The sequence below is a fragment of the Tachyglossus aculeatus genome, chromosome 26, assembly GCF_015852505.1.
Source record: "Tachyglossus aculeatus isolate mTacAcu1 chromosome 26, mTacAcu1.pri, whole genome shotgun sequence".
Lineage (NCBI taxonomy): Eukaryota > Metazoa > Chordata > Mammalia > Monotremata > Tachyglossidae > Tachyglossus > Tachyglossus aculeatus.
The window spans coordinates 19,091,412-19,106,588 of NC_052091.1; positions in this window are offsets into that span (position 1 = coordinate 19,091,412).

A 15,177-nucleotide genomic window follows, 5' to 3' on the forward strand; every position below is an offset into this window, starting at 1 on the left:
AGCAATAATTTGAGAAGGATTACACAAAAAATGTAACCAGTCCCAAAAGACATCAAAAGAAAAATTTGGGTTTTTTTTTTCCAGTGAAGGCTCTCCCCCACCTTACCTTTGAGAGAACATGATTTCACTTACTGTTACATTGTTTGAAGTACCCCGCATAATCATCAGAGGCAAATGATTGATGGAAAGAGAAATGAAAGCACAAGAAGCAACGGCAGAAGGAAATTGGTCCTGCTTTGATTTTCTTTTGGGATTTTTGTTTTTCCAACACCATCTCTTCCAGTTTCAATTTAGGATGTGGCAATTTGCATTTCTCTGAGCTCAGGGTTGATTTACTGAAAGCCGTTTTCCAGACTGAAGGTCGGGGATGGCGGTTAGGGGCTGAAGGCCTAGTCTTCAGGGTCTAGGAGTCAGAAGGATCTGGGTTCCAATCCTGACTATGCCACTTGTCTGCTGTGTGATCTTGGGCAAGTCATTTCACTTCTCTGGGCCTCAGATCCTTCATTTGGAAATTGGGGATTGAAACTATGAGCCCCTAGTAGGACAGGGACTGTGTCCAACCCGATTTGTTTGTAACTATCTCAGCATTTAGTACAGTGCCTGACACATCACAAGCACTTAACAATTACCATTAAAAAACAGAACAAAAAAAAGACTTGTCTGGTCACTGTACAGCCGTCTGTCTGCAATGAGAGGTGAAGTAAATGTCCTGGTATAGCAGAAGTACATTCCATCATAACAATAATTATAATAAAAATAAGAATTGTGGTATTTGTTAAGCACTTATAAACCCTTACACGGTTGTACTAAATGCTGAGTTAATTGGCCGGGATACAGTCCCCGTCCCATAGAGGGCTCCTTATCTAAATAGGAGAAAGAATGGGCATTTAGTTCACATTTGCGGATGAGGAAACTGAGGCCTAGGAAGTCAGGTGACTTACCCAAGGTCACACAGTGGTGGCAAAGGCGGGATTAGAATCCAGGTCCTCTGACTCTCTGTCCCATGCTCTAATCCCCATACCATGACTACTATTATTATACTACCTGTATATATGTTTGTACATATTTATTTATTTATTTATTTATGTATTTTATTTGTACATATCTATTCTATTTATTTTATTTTGTTAGTATGTTTGGTTTTGTTCTCTGTCTCCCCCTTTTAGACTGCGAGCCCACTGTTGGGTAGGGACTGTCTCTATATGTTGCCAGCTTGTACTTCCCAAGCGCTTAGTACAGTGCTCTGCACACAGTAAGCGCTCAATAAATACAATTGATTGATTGATTATTAGTATTATGGTACTTGTTAAGGACTTACTGTGTGCCAAGCACTGTTCTAAGCACTGGGGTGGGCACAAGTTAACTAAATTGGACACAGTAGGCTTCCTGCCTATGTGTCCTGGTCATGGGTTCTAATCCTGGCTTCGCCACTTGTCTGTTGTGTGACCTTGGGCAAATCACCGCACTTCTCTGGGCCTCTGGGCCCTCGTCTGGAAAATGGGGATTAAGATTGTTAACCGCATGTGGGACAGGGACTGTGTCCAACCCGATTTGCTTGTATCCACCCCAGCGCTTAGTGCAGGGCCTGGCACACAGTAAGTGCTTAACAAATACCACAATTATTATTATTATTGTTAATAGAGGAGAGGAACAGAGAGAAGGACCAGGACGGCCTTGTTACTGACAATAAAAATAGCCCAAATCAATGCCTTTGACGATCTGATAGGTTAGTGAGAAAGACTGATTTCCACGTGGCATCGAAAGACCCGTTAGACAGCCGTCTTTCAAGCACGCATCAGGCCGTCCAGCTAGCCGAATAGTGCTCGTGAAGCAAACCCTGACATTGCTTTAAACTCCGTCCGACTTGCCTGCGGACTCTTGAGAGAGCTAGATGAGAAATTCCTCCTTTGGAAACGAGAGATGATGTGCAACTGTGCTATTCTCCTGTCCTTCTGGGCCAACACCAGGTGTGCTTTGGCAGAAAAAAAAAAGACCTCTCGCCGGTTTAGATCTCCTCATTCCATTGCTCAAGGGCAGGGGCTCATTACCAGCGGGAACACCTTCCCCCCCCCCAAATGTCAGCAATAAAAGATTTTGTAGGTCACTTGCTCTCTGGATCCGGAGATGCTTCTGATTCTGCTACATCAGCAAGCCCTGAAGGGTTTATGTAATCCCTTTCTGTGCTGAATGAACGATTAGAACTCAAATCTTCCAACTCCCAGGTCTGTGCCTTAACCACGCTGCTTGTCCTTCACATTAATAATAATAATTGTGGTATTTGTTAAGTATGTGCCGGGCATTGTATTTTCACAATACATGAAAATCAGGTTGGACACAGTCCCTGTCCCGCTTGGGGCTCACAATCTCCATCTCCATTTTACAGATAAGGGAACTGAGGTCCAGAGAAGTAATAATAATAATAATAACTGTGACGTTTGATAAGCGCTTACTGTTGCCAGACACCGTACTAAGCGCTGGGGTGGATACAAGCAAATCAGGTTAGACGCAGGCCCTGTCCCTGGGGCTCACACTCTTAATCCCCATTTTACAGATGAGGTAACTGAGGCACAGAGAAGTGAACTGACTTATCCAAGGTCGCACGGCAGACAAGTGGCGGAACCGAGATTAGAACCCACAGCTTTCTGACTCTCAGGCTCGTGCTTTGTCCACTATGCCAATGACTTGCCCAAGGACACACAGCAGAAAAGCGGCGGGGTTGGGATTAGAACTCAGGTCCTCTGATTCCCAGGCCTGTGCGCTATCCATTAGGCCACGCTGCTTCTCATTGAGAAGAACCCACGACTAATGATGAAATTCACCTCTGAGTGTGTGTGTGTGTGGACGATAAAGGCTGATGAATCAATCAATCAATCATATTTATTGAGCGCTTACTGTGTGCAGAGCACCGTACTAAGCGCTTGGGAAGTACAAGTTGGCAACATGTGATGAAGCAACCTCAGTCCTGATCACACTGGACCCAAAAAGATTGGCCCTTACTGTGTAGTTCTGTTTCTTGTTTTAGAGCCCGGGCCCGGGGGTCAGAAGATCGTGGGTTCTCATCCCGGCTCCATCACTTGTCTGCTGTGTGACCTTGGGCTAGTCCCTTCACTTCTCTGGGCCTCAGTTACCTCATCTATGAAATGGGGATAGAGACTGTGAGCCCTATGTGGGATAGCTCCTTATTGTCCCTCCCAAACCCTGCCCTCTCCCTGACTTTCCCGTCACTGTAGATGGCACTACCATCCTTCCCGTCTCACAAGCCCGTAACCTTGGTGTCATCCTTGACTCCGCTCTCTCGTTCACCCCACACATCCAATCCGTCACCAAAACCTGCCAGTCACACCTCTGCAACATCGCCAAGATCCACCCTCTCCTCTCCATCCAAACAGCTACCTTGTTGGTACAATCACTCACGCTATCCCAACTGGATGACTGCATCAGCCTCCTCTCTGATCTCCCAACCTCCTGTCTCTCCCCGCTTCACTCTATACTTCACTCTGCTGCCCGGATTATCTTTCTACAGAAACGCTCTGGGCACGTCACTCCCCTCCTCCAAAATCTCCAGTGGTTGCCTATCAACCTTCGAATCAAGCAAAAACTCCTCACCCTGGGCTTCAAGGCTGTCCATCCCCTCGCCCCCTCCTACCTCACCTCCCTTCTTTCCTTCTCCAGCCCAGCCCACACCCTCCGCTCCTCTGCCGCTCACCCCCTCACTGTACCTCGTTCTCGCCCATCCCACCGTCGACCCCTGGCCCACGTCCTCCCCCTGTCCCGGAATGCCCTCCCTCCGCACATCCACCAAACTAGCTTTCTTCCTCCCTTCAAAGCCCTACTGGGAGCTCACCTCCTCCAGGAGGCCTTCCCCCCTTTTTCCTCTCCTCCTCCTTCTCCCCTCCCCATCACCCCCCCGCCTTACCCCTTTCCCCTTCCCCACAGTACTTGTACATATTTGTACATATTTGTTACTCTATTTTATTTGTACATATTTATTACTCTATTTTAGTAATGATGTGCATATAGCTATAATTCTATTTATTCTGATGGCCCCTAGCACCACTAGCATCAGCTCTTCCTCAGTTGCGGATTACTCGGACACCGAAAGTGACTGATTCATCTTTCCCAGCTGGAGCCAACCTCTTTTCTTTGGGACCGGTTTGGTCTCCAGAAGTAACCGTCGCTCTCACCCCCAGCTAGGGCCCGAGCTGGTCTCAGATCGCTTCTCCTTGGGGGCAGTCATGGAGACTCTTTTCCCTCTCCCCCTTTCCCCCTCCACCACCACAAAAGCATTCAAGACCTGAAGTAGGTTCCATTTGCTCTTTCCCAAATCATTTTTACCTAACAACAGAAGGCCAGAGCTGGGCTGCCTCCCACCGACCCTTCAAAGAGCCTTGGAATCGGAATTGGACTCCCCCCGCCCGCCCCGGTCTTAATTCCCCTGTAAATGACTGAGGTGTATGTTTTTAAAATATTATTTATTTAATTTAGGTGGGAATGGGAAACAAAGGGTGATGAGGGGATAGGAGGAGGAATGAACGATTGCCGTCACTTCCCAATTGATGTAAAAATGATGTAAACCCGAAGCAGAGTGGATCAGGCCCTGGATTTCTGAACTACTCGTTTAACAACATCCGGATAAGTGCATTAACATCTCTTTAAGTTTAAGCAGTCTGATCAGAAATGCTGCTTTTTTTTTCTACATTTTCTTGTACTTCCCAAGCGCTTAGTACAGTGCTCTGCACACAGTAAGCGCTCAATAAATACGATTGATTGATTGATTGACGCCCGTCTAGTTATTTTGTTCTGTTGTCTGTCTCCCCCTTCTAGACTGTGAGCCTGTTGTTGGGTAGCGGCCGTCTCTATATGTTGCCTATTTGTACTTCCCAAGCGCTTAGTCCAGTGCACACAGTAAGCGCTCAATAAATACAATTGATTGAATGAATGAATGAATGAATGACAGGAACTGTGCCCAACCCAATTTACTTGTATCCACCCCCGGGCTTAGTACAGTGCTTAACAAATACCACCATTATTATTCATCATTATTATTGTTATTGTATTTTCAGGACGTAGTTCTGCTTTCTGTTCTCTTTTTTGCTTATGAAACTTTTGCTCAAAAAAGTCACTCCTTTCTTCAAGGCAGTGCACCTTGTTGGTCTTGAGGTGGGATTCTTCCACCTGCGTGTTTCATCGCTCCCAGAATTTAGCTAGCGGAATTACGATACGTTGCTCTTCCTTTAATTAACCTAACCTCTGCATCTGATTGAATAGAGCGTTTTAGCTGTTCTGCTCTCACAAGGGGGAGGCAAGAAGAATCCAGTAAATGTTCTAATCACTAATCAACTTATCCCCACTCTTTGTGATTAGGAAAATGATGTCCTAAACCTGCTTCTTGGAAGTAGTGAGGTGAGAAAGGGATTTGAAGAATAGACAAGCTGTGTGGCCAAGGGGAAAGAGCAGGGGCCTGAGCATCAGAAGGACCTGGATTCTAATCCCAGTTCCACCACTCAATTCTGGGTGACCTTGGGCAAGTCACTTCACTTCTCTGGGCCTCAGTTACCTCGTCGGTAAAATGGGGATTAATCAATCAATCAATCAATGTATATATATATATATATATATATGTATATATGTTTGTACATATTTATTACTCTATTTATTTATTTATTTTACTTGTGCATATCTATTCTATTTATTTTATTTTGTTAGTATGTTTGGTTTTGTTCCCTGTCTCCCCCTTTTAGACTGTGAGCCCACTGTTGGGTAGGGACTGTCTCTGTATGTTGCCAACTTGTACTTCCCAAGCGCTTAGTACAGTGCTCTGCACACAGTAAGCACTCAATAAATACGATTGATTGATTGATTCTGTGGGCCTCAGTTACCTCGTCGGTAAAATGGGGATTAAGACTGTGAGCCCCACGTGGGATAGGACTGTGTCCAACCCAATTACCTTGTACTTACCCCAGCGCTTAGTGCAATGCCTGGCACACAGTGAGCTCCCAACTTGTACTTCCCAAGCGCTTAGTACAGTGCTCTGCACACAGAAACCTCTCAAAAAATACGACTGAATGAATGATTTTTATTTTTAATGGAGGACTGTCTTGCCCAATGAAAAACGGGTTGTGCTAGAGGCATAAAGAGCAACATGAAAGGATGCCAAAGCAGATAGGTATGAGAGACAGAAACAGAGAAGTAGAATAAAGGGTGATGAGGAAAAAGCTATAAGCTCAAAAGCAGGATGTTGATGGTGAAATTGATATTGGATTGATTCAAGAATACCTGTGCTCACCATTACATCTTTCTCTCTAAAAAATATGTCTCCCAAACGTGTGCATTCTCCCACGTGCTTAGTACAGTGTTCCGGACACAGTAAGCACTCAATAAATGGTAGGTTGATTGTACTCTCCCAAGCACTTAGTACGGGGCTCTCCACACAGCTCTCAATAAATTTTTTCATTCATTCACTCGAAGGTCACCAGTGATCTCCTCCTTGCCAAATCCAGTGGCCTCTACTCCATCCCAATCCTTCTTGACCTCTCAGCTGCCTTCGACACTGTCGACCACCCCCTTCTCCCGGAAACGTTATCCGACCTCGGCTTCACTGACATTGTCCTCTCCTGGTTCTCCTCCTATCTCTCCGGCTGCTCCTTCTCACTCCCTTTCGCGGACTCCTTTTCTGCCTCCCACCCCCTAACTGCGGGGGTCCCTCAAGGTTGGTGTCCTTCTGTTCTTCATCTACACCCAATCCCTTGAACTCATTCACTCCCACGGCTTCCACTACCACCCCTATGCAGATGATACCCAAATCTACATCTCCAACCCTGATCTCTCACCCTCTCTGCAGTCTCACATTTCCTCCGGCCTTCGGGACCTCTCTGCTTGGATGTCCTCCTGTCACCTCAAACTTAATAGGACTAGAACTGAACTTCTTATCTTCCCACCCAAACCGTTTCCTCCTCCTGACTTTCCCATTGACAGCATCACCATCCTTCCCGGCTCACGAGCCCGTAACCTTGGCGTTATCCTTGATTCCTCTCTGTCATTCAACACACATAATCAAGCCATCGCTAAATCCTTTTAGTTCCACTTTCACATTGCTAAAACCTATCCCTTCCTCCCCAGCCAAACTCCTACCACATTAACTCCTCCTCTTCCCCTCCTCCCCCCCGCCTTACCTCCTTCCCTTCCCCACAGCACCTGTATATATGTATACATGTTTGTACGTATTTATTACTCTATTTATTTTACTTGTACATTTTTATTCTACTAATTTTATTTTGTTAATATGTTTGGTTTTGTTCTCTGTCTCCCCCTTCTAGACTGTGAGCCCACTGTTGGGTAGGGACCGTCTCCATATGTTGCCAACTTGTACAGAAAATTACTCTGCCCCACTTCAAAGCCTTCTTGAAGGCCCATCTCCTCCAAGAAGCCTTCCCTAAGCCCTCCTCTCCTCTTCTCCCACTCCTTCTCAGTCGCCCTGACTTGCTCCCTCCATTCATCCTCCCTCCCAGCCCCCCAGGACATATGTATATATCTGCAATTTATTTATTTAACTACTGATTTATGTATTTGTCTGTCTCCCCCTCTAGACCGTGAGCTCACTGTGGGCAGGGAATATGCCTGTTACTTTACTGTAGTCTCCCAAGCACTTAGTACAGTGTTTTGCACACAGTAAGCGCTCAATATGATTGAATGAATGAATAACTTGCCCAAGGTCACACAGCAGACCAGTGGCGGAGCCGGGATTAGAACCTAGGTCCTCTAACTCCCAGACCGGTGCTTCCCAATTATCATTTTTCCTTAATGATATTTGTTCAGTGCTTACTATGACCCACAGCACTTATTGTACATATTTGTAATGTATTTATTTATTCATATAAATGTCCATCACCCCCTCTAGACTGTAATAATAATAATAATAATAATAATAATGGCATTTGTTAAGCGCTTACTATGTGTGAAGCACTGTTCTAAGCACTGGGGGAGGATACAAGGTAATCAGGTTGCCCCACATGGGGCTCACAGTCTTAATCCCCATTTTACAGATGAGGGAACTGAGGCTCAGAGAAGTGAAGTGACTTGCCCAAGGTCAACACAGCAGACATGTGGCAGAGCAGAGATTAGAACCCAAGACCTCTACTGTGGGCTTGTTGTGGGCAGTGAATGTGTCTGCTTATTGTTCTATTGTCTTCTCCCAAGTGCTTAGTACAGTGCTTAGTGCTTAGCACACAGTAAGTGCTCAATAAATACAATTGGATTAATTTAATAATTAATCATGGTATTTATTAAGCACTTTCTGTGCGCCATTCATTCATTCATTCACTCATATTTATTGAGCGCTTACTGTGTGCAGGGCACTGTACTAAGTGCTTGAGAAGCAAAATTCAGCAACAAATAGAGACAATCCCTGCCCACAATGGGCTCACAGTCTAGAACGGGGGAGACAGACATCAAAACAAGAAAACAGGCATCAGTAGGCATCATTATAAATCAACAGAATTATAGATATTATTAATGAAAATAAATAGAATTATAATTATAAATATATACGCATAGGTAGGGGGAGCAGAGGAAAAAGGGGAGCTTAATCTGGGAAAGCCTCCTTGAGGAAGTGAGCTTTCAGGGGGGCTTTGAAGGGGGGAAGTGTGCTAGTTTGGCAGATTTAAGGAGGGAGGGAGGGCATTCCAGGCCAGAGGGGATGTTATACATATAAAAATGGTATTTATTAAGCACTTACTCTGTGCCAAACGCTGTTCTAAGCCCTGGGGTAGATACAAGGTAATCAGGTTGTCCCACGTGGTGCTCCCAATCTTAATCCATATTTAATCCATAAGAAGCAGCGTGGCTCAGTGGAAAGAGCACGGGTTTGGGAGTCAGAGGCCATGGGTTCAAATCCCAGCTCTGCCGCTTGTCAGCTGTGTGACTTTGGGCAAGTCACTTCGCTTCTCTGTGCCTCAGTTCCCTCATCTGTAAAATGGGGGTTAAGACTGTGAGCCCCCCGTGGGACAACCTGATCACCTTGTAGCCTCCCCACCGCTTAGAACGTGCTTTGCACATAGTAAGCACTTAACAAATGCCATTAGTATTATTACTATTTTCCAGATGAGGTAACTGAGGCACAGAGAAGTGAAGTGACTTGCCGAAAGTCACACAGCTGACAAGCGGCAGAGCCGGGATTAGAACCCATGACCCCTGACTCCCAAGCCCGGGATCTTTCCACTAAACCACGAAGCGCTGGGGTGGATACCACCAAATTGAGTTGGACACAGTCCCTGTCCCACTTGGGGCTCACAGTTTCAATCCCCATTTTACAGATGAGGTAACTGAGGCACAGAGAAGTGAAGTGATTTGCTCAAAGTCACACAGCCGACAAGTGGCGGAACTGGGATTAGAACCCATGATCTTCTACTACACCACTCTGCTTCTCCAATGAATGAATGAATGAATCAATCAATCAATCGTATTTATTGAGCGCTTACTGTGTGCAGAGCACTGTACTAAGCGCTTGGGAAGTCCAAGTTGGCAACATCTAGAGACAGTCCCTACCCAACAGTGGGCTCACAGTCTAGAAGGGGGAGACAGAGAACAAAACCAAACGTATTAACAAAATAAAATAAATAGAATAGATATGTACAAGTAAAATAAATAGAGTAATAGTAAAATAAATAAATAAATGGAATGATGGAGTGGGCAAGGAATGTGTCGGTTTATTGTTATTTTGTACATGCTCAAGTGCTTAGTACAGTGTTCTGCACACAGTAAGCACTTAATAAATACGATTTAATAAATGAATGAATGAATGCCAGGTGCTGTACTAAGCGCTGGAATGGCTACAAGGTAATCGAATCTAATGCCCTCCCTCCACACATCCGCCAAGCTAGCTCTCTTCCTGCCTTCGAAGCCCTACTGAGAGGTCACCTCCTCCAGGAGGCCTTCCTAGACTGAGCCCCCTTTTTCCTCTCCTCCTCCCCCTCCCCCCCGCCCTACCTCCTTCCCCTCCCCACAGTATATATGTATATATGTTTGTACATATTTATTACTCTATTTATTTATTTTACTTGTACATATCTATTCTATTTTATTTTGTTAATATGTTTGGTTTTGTTCTCCGTCTCCCCCTTCTAGACTGTGAGCCCACAGTTGGGTAGGGACTGTCTCTCTATGTTGCCAACTTGGACTTCCCAAGCGCTTAGTACAGTGCTCTGCACACAGTAAGCGCTCAATAAATACGATTGATTGATTGATTGGACTTCCCAAGCGCTTAGCCCAGTGCTCTGCACACAGGAAGCGCTCAATAAATACGATGGAATGAATGAATGAATGAATAATAATAATGGTATTTGTTAAGCGCTTACTATATGCTGTGCTTCCCATGCGCTTAGTACAGTGCTCTGCACACAGGAAGCGCTCAAGAAATACGATGGAATGAATGAATGAATGAATAATAATAATGGTATTTGTTAAGCGCTTACTATATGCTGTGCTTCCCATGCGCTTAGTACAGTGCTCTGCACACAGGAAGCGCTCAAGAAATACGATGGAATGAATGAATGAATGAATAATAATAATGGTATTTGTTAAGCGCTTACTATATGCTGTGCTTCCCATGCGCTTAGTACAGTGCTCTGCACACAGGAAGCGCTCAATAAATACGATGGAATGAATGAATGAATAATAATAATGGTATTTGTTAAGCGCTTACTATATGCTGTGCTTCCCATGCGCTTAGTACAGTGCTCTGCACACAGCAAGCGCTCAAGAAATATGATGGAATGAATGAATGGATGAATAATAATAATGGTATTTGTTAAGCGCTTACTATATGCTGTGCTTCCCATGCGCTTAGTACAGTGCTCTGCACACAGCAAGCGCTCAAGAAATATGATGGAATGAATGAATGGATGAATAATAATAATGGTATTTGTTAAGCGCTTACTATATGCTGTGCTTCCCATGCGCTTAGTACAGTGCTCTGCACACAGGAAGTGCTCAATAAATACGATGGAATGAATGAATGAATAATAATAATGGTATTTGTTAAGCGCTTACTATATGCTGTGCTTCCCATGCGCTTAGTACAGTGCTCTGCACACAGGAAGTGCTCAATAAATACGATGGAATGAATGAATGAATAATAATAATGGTATTTGTTAAGCGCTTACTATATGCTGTGCTTCCCATGCGCTTAGTACAGTGCTCTGCACACAGGAAGCGCTCAAGAAATACGATGGAATGAATGAAGAATAATAATAATGGTATTTGTTAAGCGCTTACTATATGCTGCGCTTCCCATGCGCTTAGTACAGTGCTCTGCACACAGGAAGCGCTCAATAAATATGATGGAATGAATGAAGAATAATAATAATGGTATTTGTTAAGCGCTTACTATATGCTGCGCTTCCCATGCGCTTAGTACAGTGCTCTGCACACAGAAAGTGCTCAATAAATACGATTGATCGGACTTCCCAAGCGCTTAGTCCAGCGCTCTGCACACAGTAAGCGCTCAATAAATACGATTGAATGAATGAATAATAATAACAATGGTATTTGTGAAGCGCTTACTATATGCTGTACTTCCCAAGCGCTTAGCCCAGTGCTCTGCACACAGTAAGCGCTCAATAAATACGATTGAATGAATGAATGAATAATAATAACAATGGTATTTGTGAAGCGCTTACTATATGCTGTACTTCCCAAGCGCTTAGCCCAGTGCTCTGCACACAGAAAGTGCTCAATAAATACGATTGATTGATTGATTGATTGGACTTCCCAAGTGCTTAGCCCAGCGCTCTGCACACAGTAAGCGCTCAATAAATACGATGGAATGAATGAATGAATAATAATAACAATGGTATTTGTGACGCGCTTACTATATGCTGTACTTCCCAAGCGCTTAGCCCAGTGCTCTGCACACAGTAAGCGCTCAATAAATACGATTGAATGAATGAATAATAATAACAATGGTATTTGTGAAGCGCTTACTATACGCTGTACTTCCCAAGCGCTTAGCCCAGTGCTCTGCACACAGTAAGCGCTCAATAAATACGATTGAATGAATGAATGAATAATAATAACAATGGTATTTGTGAAGCGCTTACTATATGCTGTACTTCCCAAGCGCTTAGCCCAGTGCTCTGCACACAGAAAGTGCTCAATAAATACGATTGATTGATTGATTGATTGGACTTCCCAAGTGCTTAGCCCAGCGCTCTGCACACAGTAAGCGCTCAATAAATACGATGGAATGAATGAATGAATAATAATAACAATGGTATTTGTGACGCGCTTACTATATGCTGTACTTCCCAAGCGCTTAGCCCAGTGCTCTGCACACAGTAAGCGCTCAATAAATACGATTGAATGAATGAATGAATAATAATAACAATGGTATTTGTGAAGCGCTTACTATATGCTGTACTTCCCAAGCGCTTAGCCCAGTGCTCTGCACACAGAAAGTGCTCAATAAATACGATTGATTGATTGATTGATTGGACTTCCCAAGTGCTTAGCCCAGCGCTCTGCACACAGTAAGCGCTCAATAAATACGATGGAATGAATGAATGAATAATAATAACAATGGTATTTGTGAAGCGCTTACTATATGCTGTACTTCCCAAGCGCTTAGCCCAGTGCTCTGCACACAGTAAGCGCTCAATAAATACGATTGAATGAATAATAATAACAATGGTATTTGTGAAGCGCTTACTATATGCTGTACTTCCCAAGCGCTTAGCCCAGTGCTCTGCACACAGTAAGCGCTCAATAAATACGATGGAATGAATGAATGAATAATAATAACAATGGTATTTGTGAAGCGCTTACTATATGCTGCACTTCCCAAGCGCTTAGCCCAGTGCTCTGCACACAGTAAGCGCTCAATAAATACGATTGAATGAATAATAATAACAATGGTATTTGTGAAGCGCTTACTATATGCTGTACTTCCCAAGCGCTTAGCCCAGTGCTCTGCACACAGTAAGCGCTCAATGAATACGATTGAATGAATGAATGAATAATAATAACAATGGTATTTGTGAAGCGCTTACTATATGCTGTACTTCCCAAGCGCTTAGCCCAGCGCTCTGCACACAGGAAGCGCTCAATAAATACGATTGAATGAATGAATGAATAATAATAACAATGGTATTTGTGAAGCGCTTACCATATGCTGTACTTCCCAAGCGCTTAGCCCAGTGCTCTGCGCACAGTAAGCGCTCAATAAATACGATTGAACGAATGAATGAATGAAAGGTGGAACCCAGCCCGCCCCCTTCCTCCTCCAGGCCCCGCCCCCCCTTCAGGCCCCGCCCCTTCCTCCCCAGGCCCCGCCCCTCACCTTTAAGCCCCGCCCTCACCCTTAAACCCCGCCCTTTCTCCTCCAGGCCCCGCCCCTCGCCTTTAAGGAGCCCCATCCATCCTCCAGGCCCGCCCCTCACCTTTAAGCCCCGCCCCTCCATCCCCAGACCCCGCCCCTCACCCTTAAGCCCCGCCCCTTTCTCCTCCAGGCCCCACCCCTTGCCTTTAAGAAGCCCCACCCATCCTCCAGACCCCGCCCACTTCCCCCCTCCAGGCCCCGCCCCTCACCTTTAAGTCCAGCCCCTCCATCCCCAGGCCCCGTCCTTCACCCTTAAGACCCGCCCCTCACCCTTAAACCCCGCCCCCTTCTCCAGGCCCCGCCTCTCGCCTTTAGGAAGCCCCGCCCACTCATCATCCAGACCCCGCCCACTTCACCCTCCAGGCCCCGCCCCTCACCCTTAAGCCCCGCCCCTCCATCCCCAGGCCCCGCCCATCATCTTGAAGACCCGCCCCTCACCCCTAAACCCCGCCCCCTTCTCCTCCCGGCCCCGTCTCTCGCCTTTAAAAAGCCCCACCCACGCATCATCCGGGCCCCGCCCACTTTCCCCCTCCAGGCCCCGCCCCTCACCTTTAAGACCCGCCCTCCATCGCCCAGACCCCGCCCCTCACCTTTAAGACCCGCCCCTCACCCCTAAACCCCGCCCCCTTCTCCTCCAGGCCCCGCCCCTCGCCTTTAGGAAGCCCCGTCCATCCGTCCTCCAGACCCCGCCCACTCCCTCATCCAGGCCCCGCCCCTCACAATTAAGCCCCGCCCTCCCTCCTCCAGGCCCCGCCCCTCACCTTTCAGCCCCGCCCTTCCATCCTCCAGGCCCCCGCCCCCTCCCTCCTTCGGCCTCGCCCCTCTCTCCTCCAGGCCCCACCCTCACCTTTAATAGTAATAATAACGGCATTTATTAAGCACTTACTATGTGCAAAGCACTGTTCTAAGTGCTGGGGGGATACAAGGTGATCAGGTTGCCCCACGGGGGGGCTCACAGTCAATCCCCATTTTACAGATGAGAGAACTGAGGCACAGAGAAGTTAAGTGACTTGCCCAAGGTCCCACAGCTGGCAATTGGCGGAGTCAGGATTTGAACCCATGACCACTGACTCCAAAGCCCGTGCACTTTCCATTGAGCCACGCTGCTTCTGCTTTAAGCCCAGCCCCTCACCTTTAAGCCCCGCCCCTTCCCCTTCAGACCCCGCCCCCTTCTCCAAGCCCCGCCTCTCTCCTTTAAGCCCCGCCCCTCATCCTCCAGGCCCCGCCCCCTCTTCTGGACCCTTCCCACTCCTCCTCCGGGCCCCGCCCCTCACCTTTCAGCCCCGCCCATCTATCCTCCAGACCCCGCCCCTTCTCCTCCAGGCCCCGCCCTTCACCTTTAAGCCCCGTCTTCACCTTTAAGCCCCGCCCATCACCCTCCCGCCCCCGCCCCTTCCTCCTTCAGGCCCCGCCCCTTGCCTTTAAGCCCCGCCCCTCCAGCCCGCCCCCTTCCTCCTCCAGACCCCTCCCTTCACCTTCCTGGCCCCGCCCACTCCGCCTCCAGGCCCCGCCCCTTCTCCTCCAGGCCCCGCCCCTTTCTCCTCCAGGCCCCGCCCCCTTTCTCCTCCAGGCCCCGCCCACGAGAAGCAGCGTGGCTCAGTGGAAAGAGCCCGGGCTTTGGAGTCCGAGGTCGTGGGTTCAAATCCCGCCTCCGCCTCCTGTCAGCCGTGTGACTTTGGGCAAGTCACTTCACTTCCCTGGGCCTCAGTTCCCTCATCTGGAAAATGGGGATTAAAAAACTGTGAGCCCCCCGTGGGACAACTCGATCACCTGGTAACCTCCCCAGCGCTTAGAACAATGTTTGG